We start from the raw sequence: 14,855 nt of genomic DNA, 5'->3' as shown, positions 1-14,855 counted from the left end.
GCTCTATACAGTCAGCAAAAACAAGACTGGGAGCTCACTGTGGCTCAGATCATGAACTCCTTATTGCCAAATTCAGACTTAAATTAAAGAAAGCAGGGAAAACCATTAGACCATTCAGGTATGACCTAAGTCAAATCCCTTAGGATTATACAGTGGAAGTGACAAACAGATTCAACGGATTAGATCTGATAGACAGGCCTGAAGAACTATGGATAGAGGTTCATGACATTGCACAGGAAGCATTGATCAAGCATTGATCCCCAAGAAAAGAAATGCAAAAGTCAAAACAGTTGTCTGAGAAGGCCTTACAAATAGCTGAGAAAACAAGAGAATCAAAAGGCAAAGGAGAAAAGGAAAGATATTCCCATTTGAATGCAGAGTTCCAAAGAATAGCAAGGAGAGATAAGAAAGCCTTCCTCAGTGATCAGTGCAAAGAAATAGAGGAAAACAATAGAATGGGAAAGACTAGCGATCTCTTCAAGAAAATTAGAGATACCAAGGGAACATTTCATACAAAGATGGGCACAATAAAGGACAGAAATGGTATGGATCTAACAGAAGCAGAAGATATTAAGATGAGGTGGCAACAATACACAGAAGAACAATACAAAAAAGACCTTCATGACCTAGATAATCACAATGGTTTGATCACTCACCCAGAGCAAGACATCCTAGAATGCAAAGTAAAGTGGGGTTTAGGAAGCATCACTACAAACAAAGCTAGTGGATGTGATGGAATTCCAGTTGAGCTACTTCAAATCCTAAAAGATGATGCTGTAAAGTGCTGCACTCAATATGCCAACAAATTTGGAAAACTCAGCAGTGGCCACAGGACTGGAAAAGATCAGTTTTCATTCCAATCCCAAAGAAAGACAGTCCCAAAGAATGCTCAAACTACCACACAATTGTACTCATCTCACACGCTAGCAAAGTTATGCTCAAAATTCTCCAAGCCAGGCTTCAACAGTATGTGAATCATGAACTTCCAGATGTTCAAGCTGGTTTTAGAAAAGGCAGAGGAACCAGAGATCAAATTGCCAACAGCCGTTGGATCATCAAAAAAGCAAGAGAATTCCAGAAAAACATCTGCCTCTGCTTTATTGACTATGCCAAAGCCTTTGACTGTGTAGATCACAACAAATTGTGGAAAATTCTTAGATATGGGAATACCAAACCACCTTACCTGCCTCCTGAGAAATCTGTATACAGGTCAAGAAGCAACAGTTAGAACTGGACATGAAACAACTCACAGCTTCCAAATTGGAAAAGGAGTACGTCAGGGCTGTATATTATCACCTTGCTTGTAAGATGATCCAACCAGTCCATCCTAAAGGAAATCAGTCCTGAATATTCACTGGAAGGACTGATGCTGAAGCTGAAACTCCAAAACTTTAGCCACCTGATGTGAAGAACTGACTCATTGCAAAAGACCCTGATGCTAGGAAAAATTGAAGGTGGGAGGTGAAGGGGAAGACAGAGGATGAGATGGTTGGATGGCATCACCAACTCAATGGACATGAGTTTGAGTAAACTCCGGAAGTTGATGATGGACAGGGAGGCCTGGCATGCTGCAGTCCATGGGGTCACAAAGAGTCGGACATGACTGAGCGACTGAACTGAGCTGAACTGAACTGAAATATCCCTTCTGTCTGGAACCTCACTCCCTCTATCTTTGCCTATAGAGAATTGTTGCATCCAGCTGGGTACATCTCAAATATCAATTTCTACATTAAGTCTTTGGAGACACTCAGAACCAATCGAATTTTCTTTGTTGAGTCCCTGTATCACTTACTTGTAAACATCCATTACAATCCTTATCACTATTTGTGTCTGTGTCTTCTTTCTATTTATGAACAGGGTTTCATTTTCAAAGAAGCATGAGACAGAGCTGGGGTGTTATCAGTTTTCAGGCTGACTGCCAAGCACTTCCCAAGTTCACCTCCCACTCCTGCACACTCAGCTAGATCCACACATTCTAGAAACTTTTCCTCAGGGTCACAGGCCTGGGAACTCAATTTTCTAAGTGTTCCAGGCCATACGGTCTTTAGGGAGGCTTGCTTATATTAATTTCATCAAAATTTTAATAGTACACAGAATGGAAACTTACTAATTTATGATAGCTAATATCTGGCATGCTCAGATATCAGTAATAGTAAGATGTCTACAAGAATTAAGGGGAGGGATGGAAGGTGTTAGTTATATGAACAAAAGTAATTACTAGCATCACCCTTCTTGTTGGTGTTGTTCAGTCGATCAGTCATGTCCAACTTTTTGCAACCCCATGGACTACAACAGGCCAGGCCTCCCTATCCTTCGCTGTCTCCTAGAGTTGGCTCAAACTCATGTCCACTGAGTTGATGATGTCACCCAACCATTTTATCTTCTTCCCCCACCTTCTCCTCCTGCCCTCAATCTTTCCCAGCATCAGGGCCTTTTTCAATGAGTTGGCTCATCACATCAGGTGGCCAAATTATTGGGGCTTCAGATTCAGCATCAGTCCTTTCAATGAATATTCAGGGTTGATTTCTTTAGGATTGACTGGTTTTACCTCCTTGTTTTCCAAGGGATTCTCAAAAGTCTTCTCCAACACCACAGTTCAAAAGCATCAATTCTTCAACACTTAGGTTTCTTTATGGTCCAACTCTCACATCCATACATGACTACTGGAAAAACCATAGCTTTGACTCTATGAACCTTTGTCATCAAAGCAATATCTCTGCTTTTTATTATGCTGTCTAGATTTGTCATGGCTTTTATTCCAAGGAGTAAGTGTCTTTTGATTTCCTGGTTAGTTCAAATCCTGAAAGATGATGCTGTGAAAGTGTTGCACTCAACATGCCAGCAAATTTGGAAAACTCAGCAGTGGCCACAGGACTGGAAAAGATCAGTTTTCATTCCAATCCCAAAGAATGGCAATGCCAAAGAATATTTAAGCTACCACACAATTGCCTCATTTCACATGCTAGCAAAGTAATGCTCAAAATCCTTCAGGCTAGGCTTCAATTTTATGAGAATTGAGAATTTCCAGGTGTACAAGCTGGATTTAGAAAAGGCAGAAGAATCAGAGATCAAATCGTCAACATCCACTGGGTTATACAAAAAGCAAGAGAATTCCAGAAAAACATCTACTTCTGCTGCACTGACTCTGCTAAAGACTTTGGTTGTGTGAATCAACAAACTGGAAAATTCTTGAAGAGATGGTAATACCAAATCAATCACCTTACCTGCCTCCTGAGAAACCTGTATGTAGGTCAAGAAACAACAGTCAGGACTGGATATGGAACAATGAACTGGTTCAAAATTGGGAAAGGAGTACATCAAGGCTGTATATTGTCACCCTGCTAATTTAACTTAAATGCAGAGTACATCATGCGAAAAGTCAAGCTGTATGAAGCTCAAGCTGGAATCAAGATTGCAGAGAGAAACATCAATAACAGATATGCAGATTGTGCCATCCTTATGACAGAAAGTGAAGAGGAACTAAAGAGCCTCTTGATGACGGTGAAAGAGGAAAGTGAAAAAGTGGGCTTAAAACTCAGCCTCAGCCTTGCTGCTCAAATTGATCCACCTCCATCAAAAGGTTTTGTCTGTCAAAGGCAAAGAAGATGAAGTCTAAGGGCAGAGTTAGGGAATCAGTGGCATGGTACTTCTGTATTTGTGCTGGCCATTTTCATTCTGTCCAAGCATTCTTTCTACAAACAGATGATAATGCAACTGATTAGAACTTCAGTTTCTATTCTATAATCTTTCCCCTTTTCTACCATGTCATACTGAGACAGTATCAAATTTTCTTAGGCTCATCAGCCTCTTGATAATTGACCATTTCTTGGTTTTCTTCTGTAGTTCATGTGAATCCCAGCCCATCATATGAGGCATTTACTAGTGTAACTCTCAGTTGGAACCCTAAGGTATGGTCTTCACACTGTACATTTCCCTAAGACAAAACAGTGTCTGGCTCCTTTTTAGGTTCATACCACAGTGCCTGGCTCATTGTAAGTTCTCAATAAATATTATAATTTATTTGAGTGGGTCCATTCAATTGTTTATTTCTCTCATGAGGTTAAGAATTTGAGGAATGCTCCTACCATTACTAAGTTGGTGCCGAGCTAAATGACAATGAAAAAGAGCAGGATGGCATGGTCCTTTCCCTCATGTCTTCAGTCTTCCTTTTGTCTGCAGAAAAACCTTAGTCAAAGAATATGTTTAATCGGAGAGGTGAGAAAATGCAGATGCAAAGGAAAACAAGCAGGACCAAATAACAACAGTTTGGCCATTAAACAAATTCAAGGACCTCTCACTTCTCTTCAAAGGCTATAGATAATAGTCTGAGCTGTATCCTTTGATCTGTTTAGAAGACACTTAAGCCCACCAGGTGGAAGGAGTTAAATACATGATGACCAGACTGTAGCCGTGACATAAGCTGCCACAATTCCAAGAACTGGCCTCAAAGAAATGGAACAAACCGACCACAGAGCTGAAGACTAACTGTACTTGAAACAATCAAGTTCATGTTGATGTGTGGCAAAACCCATCACAACATTGTAAAGTAATTATCCTCAATAAATTAATTAAAAAAAACAGATCAGATAGCCACATGAGATTTCAAGATAGCTGTCAGAGCAGCTGTTTCTGCACAAAGTCCCCTCCCTCAGCCTATGAAAGCTCAGTGATGGTTGGTGGGGGTGGGGGGAACCGGCCTTTCAACAGGAGTCCATTTCTCCCCACCCCCCACGCCATCCCAGTTGCTAATCTCCAAAATAAACCAAACTTTCCTTTCCACCAACCTTGCTTCTTTATTAGATTCTGAGCGGTGAGCAGCCAGACCTCACTTTTGGTAACGATAGGTTTGTCATCTAGTTTGCTATCTCAGAAAATAAAGACAACTACTAACGCTTTCAAATGAGGGAAGAAATCACAATAATTGTGGTGGGGAGGTTGCATCATTATTGAATCAGTCATTTTAAGACAATGGTTCCCAAAGTGTGGTCTCTAGAATAGTGCAACTGTATCACCTAAGAACTTTCTAGAAATGCACCTTAAGCCCCTCTTCAGATCTGTTGAATCAGGAACTCTGGGCGCAGAGCTCAGCAAACCATGTTTTAACAAGCCCTTCCAGCAATTCGGATGCACACTCACCTTGGAGGGCCATGGTCCTCGCGTTTTCAAGACCTCACACATGATTTCAGTGGCTCTCACCTGCAGATAAGCAGCCGCCTTAAGTCTCCTGCATGCTGAGGCTGATAGCGTATCAGATGAAAGTAACCTTCAACACAGTAGTCCTGTGATGTGCCAGTCAGTTGGCGTGTATCTAGTACCATACTGTACATGGAAGAGGGTGTCAGTTGCTCAACTCATGTCCAACTCTTTGCAACCCCATGGAAAAGCTCACCAGGCTTTTCGCCAGTTAAAAATCCATCCTAGTCATCATCACATCAGAAAAGAGGAGAAAAGGCAAAATATCACCAAAGCTTCATGAAGATGTCAGTTATCCCAGGGATGGAAAAGAGTCCATCTGCAGTCAGGCCTATTCAAGACAGTTAAGAAAACATTCCCTAGGCATCGGACTCTGAGGCGCCTTGCTGGATGTCAGCTCATCCCAGCAGCAAGGGGATGGTGGAGGATCTGCAAGATGTACTGCAAGGGATGAGGACGAATGGCTCTGCCTTGAACGTGGGCAATGCGGGAAGGACCGGAGCTGTATATCCTGGCCGAGTGCCTGCCAGGCTTCCCAGATGCCCTCTGTTGACTCTTTGGGTGACATATTACAGCCATCTGTGGTGAGAAGGAGCAAAAAGAATAACTTCTGGGTCGCAAGCAGTCAAGAGAAGTTTGCCCTATTTCTGGAGTGAATGGACAATTACAGCTTGCCCCAAATAGCCTTGTTTTAAATGCTGTCCTTGTGCAGTTAGGAGAGTGTGCCTTTTCCTTTCAAAGCTGTCCCAGTTTTGACAATAAACTCTGTGGCCACTGTAACTATTACTCAAGTGTTCTTTTTTCTCCTCTTTCTTCTCTTTCTTTCTTCTCTTTCCCTCTCCTTCCAACTCTCCTTCTCTCTCCGTATTTCCTGCCATCACTAAAGACATTTAACATCTGTCTTCCTATGTTCTTGAAACCCAGCTTCTAAGAGATGCTGGAGTAATCCACAACTGATCACAACACTCCTAGGGGGTTGTTCTTATGAACGATGCCATTGGAATTGTGCCCATCACAATCTATAGAGATACATGTGGTCCCCAACTTAAAGGAGCCCCCTGGGATGAGATCTTAAACTCCAGCTTGTGTCCATCTGTCTGGTCCCCAAACCTTTAAATGACTTGCTTTCCCCAAGCTGAAAGGCTGTATAAGGACCCAATCTTAGAACTGAAATTTTACCTGTAAAATAAAACAGGAGTATGCTCCCATATCCATTCTTCCACTGCTTCTCAGACTTGGTTGGTTTCAGTACTGAAGTTTTTGACTTCTAGCCCTTTGATTGAAGATGTTGTTGACCTATGACATCTCCAGCCTCTGAAAGATACAATCTCTATTTCTCTCCCCCTTGCTCCATATTCCAGTCTGCATGTCGCCTGCCCTATTCATATCCAAGTGGTCTCCTAGAAAAGAAGTGGAGTATAGAACCATGAATCTAGGGAAACAACTAATCCAGAGACCATTCTCTGCCTGGAAGAGATCAGATGATCTTGGAAATTTCATGATCTTGGAAAGGCTGACATAACTCAATTTCTGTTTAATTTCAATCTATTGCTTAGGATCCTTTAGAAAACCCTGGAACATACTCAGCTACCGTTCAGATAGCAGACAGAGATGCTCCAGGAACAGTCTCAGCCTCTGCAACACTTAGGGCACAGGACCTCCAAATATCCAAAATAGTTCTGTGGAAATGGGGGTTATGGGACCTGGGGAGACCACCTAAGAATGCACTTCTGAAGAGTACAGCTTATTGACACCCAACCCAGTAGAGTCTTAGAGTCCCATCCTGGAGTGCACACTTAGGATACGCAATGCACTGTGGTCAGGATGAACTTCCCTAGATGCCTTGACCAAAGCGAATGTCTGCATTGATTTACTCAAGTCCCATGCTGGGACCATCTCCTCCTTATCACAGGGACATTTACCTATTTCCCATCGTGCTTGCATGCTAAGTTGCTTCAGTCGTGTCTGACTCTTTATGACCCCATGGACTGTAGCCCACCAGGCTCCTCTGTCCATGGGATTCTCCAGGCAAGAATGCTAGAGTGGGTTTCTATTCCCTTCCCCAGGGGATCTTCCCGACCCAGGATCAAACCTGTGTTTCCTGCAGCTCCTGCATTGCAGGCAGATTCTTTACCCCTTGAGCCACAAGTGGAAAGAATCCACCTGCCAATGCAGGAGACACAAGAGACCTGGGTTCAGTCCCTGAGATGGGAGATCCCTGGAGGAGGGCATGGTAACTCACCCCAGTATTTGCGTGGAAAATTTCATGGGCACAGGAGCCTGGCAGGCTATAGTCCATGGGGCCATGAAGAGTCAGACACAAATGAGCAACTGAACACACACACACAGGATAGAAGTACCACGCATTTCTAAAAGGACATGCCCCTCTACTTTCATTCTTCTTAACCTGAACTTACTGGATGCCCTACGAAATCAACTCATCCTTGCCACTCTGACCAATCTCACTGGAAACCCTTCTGCTCAGATCACCTTCTGATCGGCAAGTCAAAGTATAATCTTCCATTTATACCACACATTTTTGTTTTGTTCACTTTTATTTCTTCCATTAAAAAAAATTACATTTGTACTGTATTTACACACACAGAACCACATGTGTTTTTACACACATATAGACCAGTATGTATCAGTCTGTGCTAGATAGAAGATGCAGAACAATTCTAATATCCCAGAGAATTCTCTCTCACTATGCCCCGCTGTATTCAGACTTGCTACGCCCTACCTCCAATCCATTGTCAGTGATATTCCAGGGTGGCAATACCGTTTAGCATTTCTACCAGCAGCACTTTTGAGCTCCTGTTGCTCTGCCTTCTCATCAACACTTTCACCACAACTCATTTTTTGCCAGCACTTGACAATGCAGATTCTGAAATATCACCAGCACTCCAAATCCCTGCTAGGGGCATCTTCCTTTTTAAATATTTATTATGTATTTATTTGGGCTTCCCCCATAGCTCAGTTGGTAAAGAATCCACCTGCAATGCAGGAGACCCCTGTTTCATTCCTGGGTCAGGAAGATCCGCTGGAGAAGGGATAGGCTCCCCACTCCAATATTCCTGGGCTTCCCTTGTGGCTCAGCTGGTAAAGAATCCACCTGCAATGCGGGTGACCTGAGTTTGACCCCTGGGTTGGGAAGATCTCCTGGAGAAGGGAAAGACTACCCACTCCAGTGTTCTGGCCTGGAGAATTCCATGGACTGTATAGTCATGGGGTCACAAAGAGTTGGACACAATTGAGAGACTTTCACTTTCACATATTTATTTGACTGCATCAGGTCTTAGTTATAACATTTGGAACCTTCATTGCCTCATGTGGGATCTTTCTCTGTGGGGAATGGATTCTCTAATTTAGACACACAGGCTTCACTGTTCCAGGGCATGTGGGATCTTAGTTCCCCAACCAGGGATCGAACCCACACCCCCTGAATTGCAAGAGAGAGTCTTACCCACTGGACCACCAGGGAAGTCCTCACCTTATATTCTGATAAGGAAACTTTCTAACTGCTACGGCCAACTCAAACAAACAAAAAAAACCTTTCTCATGAAAAAAGAAAAATGTGAAGCATCAGTTTACTAAGTACAGAACACTTAGTGTACCTTATTAAACTGTTTTTCTCCAACATCCCAATTACTAATTCCCTTAGACATTCTCTCATATAATTTTATCCATTTCTTCTGATTGTTTAAAATCAGCTTAAACCCTTAGATTATTTTGGAAACTTTGAGCTTGATTTTTAAAATGAAAACTTACTTGTTATTAGGTTAATAGCATCTTTGCTGAGACTGATTTTGTGCTTACACCTTTTAAAAATATAAATGAAGTAAACAATTATTTTCATGTTCCATATTACTAGCTGTTCTCTCTTCATGGAATTTTCTAATAATTTTTTTCAATAATACTTCTTTGATTTGTTATTATAATTTGAAAAACTCATATCTCAAATTAGTTAAGGAAATCACATTACTTGCTATTTGTAATCCACTTGCTTTATTGCTAGATACATATGTACTAAGTGATATTTTTCTTTTGGAAAATTCAGAAAATAAAGGCTTTTTTTTGGAGGAGGGAGATTATATTAACGATATAATCAATATATCATTAATGCCTAATCCTAACCATGTGATCTGCCATGTTTAATTTAAGAATTGCTGATGACTTGATAAGAGTTAGGACTTGGGGCAGTTTCTCTGTACTTTTCCGTTTTCCAGGAGTTTGCCTTGCAGATCTCAGCTGGTGTGTCAGCTTGGAATCCTGACTTCATATCTTTCCTTTAGTCAGACAACCACTTCCTGCTTTGCTTCTGTTTTCCTCCAAAGAAAACTGGAAAAAATGCCTTAATGGGAAAAGCCAGGGTAAACGTGGAGTCTCCTGTGTGCATCTCTCTTCCCAGAGACCAAAGTCATGCTGGTCCTGCTTCAGCTATTTTCTTTCTATGAGCTCCAAGAGCTGTTTTATGTGAAGTTGTCAGTGGGAGGTTTAGTCCCATTCAAAATCATCCATCTGTCCCCAAACCAGAAATGTGCAATGCGCAGTATGTTTTATCTGGCAATTTAAAGTATCCTGTGTTGAAAAATGTTTCTTTAAAATCCTACTTTGCCATACTTCCTCCTCAAAACCTAAATGTGTAATAAACCTAAATCTGTAATAAACCATGGTACTTTGAGACTCGTTTATAAAAATAAATGTAAAATCATCTTTTCTTCTTAAATTTCAAAGTTCTATTTAACTGCCAGGTACTTGATCTCTTAGGTGACTTGGAGTCACATGTGTTTGCATTTAATGACCTATAATTTTTAAGAAGTTAGAATAAGAAAAAAAGAGTGTCACATGGTTTAGTGAAAGATGAGATTAGAGAAAAACAAGATGGATAGTGTGACCATTTATACTTTTCCTAGCTATAGTTCCATCATTTGTAAAATGGGAAAATAAATTACTCTCTTTTTGCATTGTTTATGGTATGTGCACTAAGATTCTTATAGTACCACTGTCTATAGGAGCAAAAGTTTTAAAACAGAGTAAATATGTTTCAATTAATAAGCCCATGACTGAATAAATTAAGGTATATCCAGGAGATGAACTAGTATGCAGCCTTTAAAAAGAATATACCTATGCCACTTGACCTTGAGGGCTTGTTTTGAGGCATTAAATGGGAATAAAGATATGTGGATACAATTTTTAAAATATGTGAATGTGAGTACACGTATTTATACATTACACTGAGGAATGTCATAGAGGGGCATGTGTTTTGTTAGCATGTGTTCCCTGGAAGCCCAGGAACAGGGGAGGTTATGGTGGGCTGACATGGGAGAAAGAGAAGAAGGGGAAGACAAGAAAATCAGAGGACCAAAAAAAAGGAAAGATTTATTTCAAGAAATGCATTATATGATTATAATTTTTTAAAATTTTATTTATAACTTAAAATTTTATAAGTTTATTTACAACTTTATAGGAATTAATTTTGAGTGTAGATTTTTCTTTTTTTTAATATTTATTTATTTGATTGCATTGATTCTTAGTTGCAGCACAAAGATCTTTCATTGAAGAGCATGGACTCTCTAGTTGTGGTGTAAGAAGGGCTGACTCTTCAATCTTAGAAAGTAGACAATTAGTATTAATTTAAGTTATTTAATAAAGTACCTGAGTTATGAAAGGCCATTAGAGGTAAATGGAGTAGATCCTAAACTTACAAAGAATAATGCTCACATTACTTACAAACCAAGTCATCTTTTTATTGAAGTATAATTTACAATACTGTGTTAGTTTCTGGTGTACTGCAAAGTGATTTAGTTATGTATACATACAATAGTTTGTGTCTGCTAATCTCAGATTCCCAATTAATCCCTCCCCCTTGGCAACCCCAAGTCTGTTCTCTATGAATCTGTTTCTGTTTCTTGAATTCCATATATAAGTGATATCTTTTGGCATTTGTCTTTCTCTTTCTGACTTAGTTCACTTAGCATGATAATCCCTAGGTCCATCCACGTTGCTGTAAATGGCATTATTTCACTGTTTTGATGGCTATATACTATTCCATTGAATGTATGTAGCACATCTTATTTATCTGTTCATCTCTCAGTGGATGTTTATGCTGTTTCCATATCTTAACTATGGTAAATAGTTCTGCTATGAATGCTGGGATGCATATATCTTTTCAAATTAGAGTTTGTCAAGTCCTGATGTCTGTGTCAAGATAATCCTACTAAGCTTAGTAGACTTACTGGCCTGATAAAAATCTGCCCTTTAGCTCCAATATTCTGAATATTCATTTCAGTTTTAATGTTCTTCATTTAAATTTTGACAATGGAAAAGCCAATAATTCAGACCAGCTATCTTTCTACAATGAATTCCTTCTTTGTAATCTATTCTTTGGTTCCAGATGAATGGATGGCTAAAGATTTTCAAAGAGTGAATGTTTAATATGTGGACATAGGTATGCATTTAACTCAATCACTAAATTGTACTTCCTTGAATTTATACTGACATGCCCTTAACTTGCTTAAATTTTTTCAGTTCTTCTCCCACCACTACTATTTTTTTATAAATTTCAAATAGCTGTTTGGATAAATAATATTCCCCAAAGAACATGCCTGCCATTGAACTTTTGGAGTTTCTAGATTGCAAGGCAGTCAGTAGTTCTATGTAAAGGATCAGCTGTGACTAAGAAGTGATGTTTGTGCCTAGGATGGTAGGCCAGTAACACTGTTCTGCCAGTCTTGTATGAAGATACTACACGTCTTACCCACCTAACCCATACTACATTTATTTGCCCTCCTTATAAAGGTTGGTGAGAACCTAAGTCCATGCTGAGATTTGCTAAATGACATTTGACCTTTCAACTCTAATATTTGGAATGATGTGTGCAGGAAAGGTAAATACGTGTGGCAGCATAATATTTGAGCTGGTAATAAAACTGATGAATCACAACTGCTAATAATTGCTGAACACATTATACATCTGTTGCTCTTAGTTAAAATTCCTGTGTATTAAAAAAAATGTGATTAATCCTCAAAAGCATCCTAGGAAGTAGGAACCATTACCAATCTTATTTTACAGATGGAGAAGCTGAGGCACGGGCGAGTAAGATACATTATAGGTTGGACAAAGAACCACTAGTAGGGCTTCCCAGGTGGCACAGCAGCAAAGAAGATGCCTGCCGATGCAAGAACCACAAGAGATGCAGGTTCGATCCCTGGGTCAGGAGGATTTCCTGGAGGAGGATATGGCAACCTGCTCCAGTAGTTCATACCTGGAAAGTTCCCTGGACAGAGGAGCCTGACAGGCTACAGTTCACGAGGCAGGAAAGAGTCAGGCATGACAGCACACACACACACCCCACTTGTAGGCTGCAAAGCTAAGATTTGAACTGAGCCAGTTGATACCCACACATTACCCTGTCAACTACTGTCCTGTTGTTCCGTCACTAAGTTGTGGCTGACCCTCTGGGACCCCATGGACTGCAGCACGCCAGGCTTCCTCATCCTCCACTATCTCCCAGAGTTTGCTCAAGTTCGTGCCCACGGAGTAGCTGATGCTGTCTAACCATCTCATCCTCTGCCACCCTACTCTCTATGTCTGTTTAAACCTGGAATGTACCGCAGTGTGCATTATCTTTCCCTCTTCCCAGAAATTAGATCCTCAATTTCTTTTGTAGGGACTAGTCCATGGACGGTCTCAGCTTCTGCAGCAGGAACTCAAGGGTGAGACTGAGATTTGAAGGTCCATTGGTTTTGTAATGAATGGCTTTGCGTTCATCACTCCCTTATGCAGAGACCTTGGGCTGAGGGTGGACACACAGTGAAGGGATACGAAGGAAACGGAGGAAGAAGGAGCATCAGGAGAGTAGGGACTTAGTGGTTTGCTCTCACTCCCTGGCAGAGCAGGGACAAGAGAGAATGACGCAGGAGTCCCTGAGAACTTAGATGTGTTGGCAGTGAGTGTGACCCAGACAAAGTATGAGAGCTGAAGTCTTTAAGACACTAACAGTGCCCCTGGGAATATGGGGAACAACTGAACAGGTGGGTGAGACATAACATAAAATACCAGCATGGACCCTAGAAAGCCCTACACCTCATAGCCCTTGTTTAGATGTCTTGGCTCAGAATGTATTCTAAGAATGTCTTCCCTTGGAACCTTAATTGCTTGAGGCACCTGCTTATGAATGATGGTTGTGATGACAGCAAGTGGGTTCTATTGTGTCTGCCTTGTTAGCACAACTCTGATTAGGAATCAGGAGGAAGAGAAGAGAGGAAAAGCCTGAGATGGAATTTGAAGCCAGATTGTGATGGAATTAATAATCCTGAATTAATCCCAAATCACTACCTGTCATAGAGAAAATTTGGAGTATAACAAAGGAAGCTACCCAAATCAGCACAATAACCCTCAGTGGAAAACACTACTCTTACCACAATAGCATCTTATTTCTCCCCTACCTCTCCTTGTAGAGAAGGAGGTGGCAACCCACGCCAGTATTCTTGCCTGGAGAATTCCATGGACAGAGGCTGGCGGGTTACAGCCTATGGGGCTGCAAAGAGTCAGACATGACTAACTAATGCAAATCTCTTATTGTAAGGCTCCTTAAGTATAGCTCCTGCTTTCTTCCAACTCTTTAAAAATCAACTGCTGACTCTCACAATTTCTGTTATATTTAATACAGATTTGAAAAGAATTCAGTAAGATCCCTTTCTGGCACTACAATTTTGGAGCCTGGGAGACTTTTAAAAAGTCATGTGTGTGTCTTTGTCTGTGTGTGGAGGTGGGGGAAGGGTCATAGAATCTGTTGCTTGTAGGAAATTCCTCTGGCTATATGAACTATATGAAATATTTTTCAATCTCAGAGCTTAAAAAGTATACTATCTTAGAAAGTGATAAACTTCTTCATAGGAAATAGCTTAATCATGTGAAATATTTGGCATTAAAAAGAGGTCCTTGATCAAGAAACACTGGGGTGGAGGGCAATATTCAAGACCCTGGATGCTAACCATCTTGGCGAATGCCTGTAATATATGTCACATTCTGTAAGATGCTGATAGCATTTTAATTTGCTTAGGGAGAACGATGGCACAGACTATAAACTATAGTTTCTGAGGCTTCCCTGGTTGCTCAGTGGTAAAGAATGTGCCTGCCAATGCAGAAGACATGGGTTTGATCACTGGAGTGGGTTGCCATTTCCTCCTTCAGGAAAGCTTCCCGACCCAGGGATCGAACCCACATCTGTGTCTCCTGCATTGTAAGCAGATTCTTAACCCACTAAGCCAAGTGTGGCAGAAAAAAAAAAGTCTTCATCATTCAAAAATGTCAGGCAGATAATAGTTTTTGTTTTAGTTCACTTTATACTTGAATAAAGCCTTTTCTTTCTTCTCTAACAAAGGAGAAGGAGGAAGAAGAGGTCAAGGAGGCTCTCGCTTCATCTACAATGTCATAAACTGATGGCCTGCCTATTGGTGCTTTTGGGGGGATACGAGCTGGAACACTTCAGGGAGTTGGGACGTATCTTTCTGCTGCTAAGTCGCAACTTAGTGAACAACATGCGATTCCATGGACTGCAGCCCACCAGGCTCCTCCGTCCATGGGCTCTCCTAGGCGAGAATACTGGAGTGGGTTGCCACTTCCTTCTCTAGGGGATCTTCCCGGCCCAGGGATCAAAC

The 14,855-nt window shown here is 41.0% G+C and overlaps 1 long non-coding RNA gene across 1 annotated transcript in view; it reads right to left on the bottom strand.

Annotated features, from left to right (window-relative positions):
* Positions 1-5,792, bottom strand: part of LOC139038737 (uncharacterized) — a 36,149-nt gene extending 30,357 nt beyond the window's left edge. The window contains exon 1 of the long non-coding RNA XR_011491888.1: positions 5,137-5,792. This is a non-coding gene — a long non-coding RNA (uncharacterized lncRNA). The remainder of the gene's footprint in view (positions 1-5,136) is intronic.
* Positions 5,793-14,855: the final 9,063 nt, after the last annotated feature.

The sequence above is a fragment of the Odocoileus virginianus genome, chromosome 16, assembly GCF_023699985.2.
Source record: "Odocoileus virginianus isolate 20LAN1187 ecotype Illinois chromosome 16, Ovbor_1.2, whole genome shotgun sequence".
Taxonomy (NCBI): Eukaryota; Metazoa; Chordata; class Mammalia; order Artiodactyla; family Cervidae; genus Odocoileus; species Odocoileus virginianus.
This window is presented reverse-complemented; position numbering and strand designations above follow the sequence as displayed.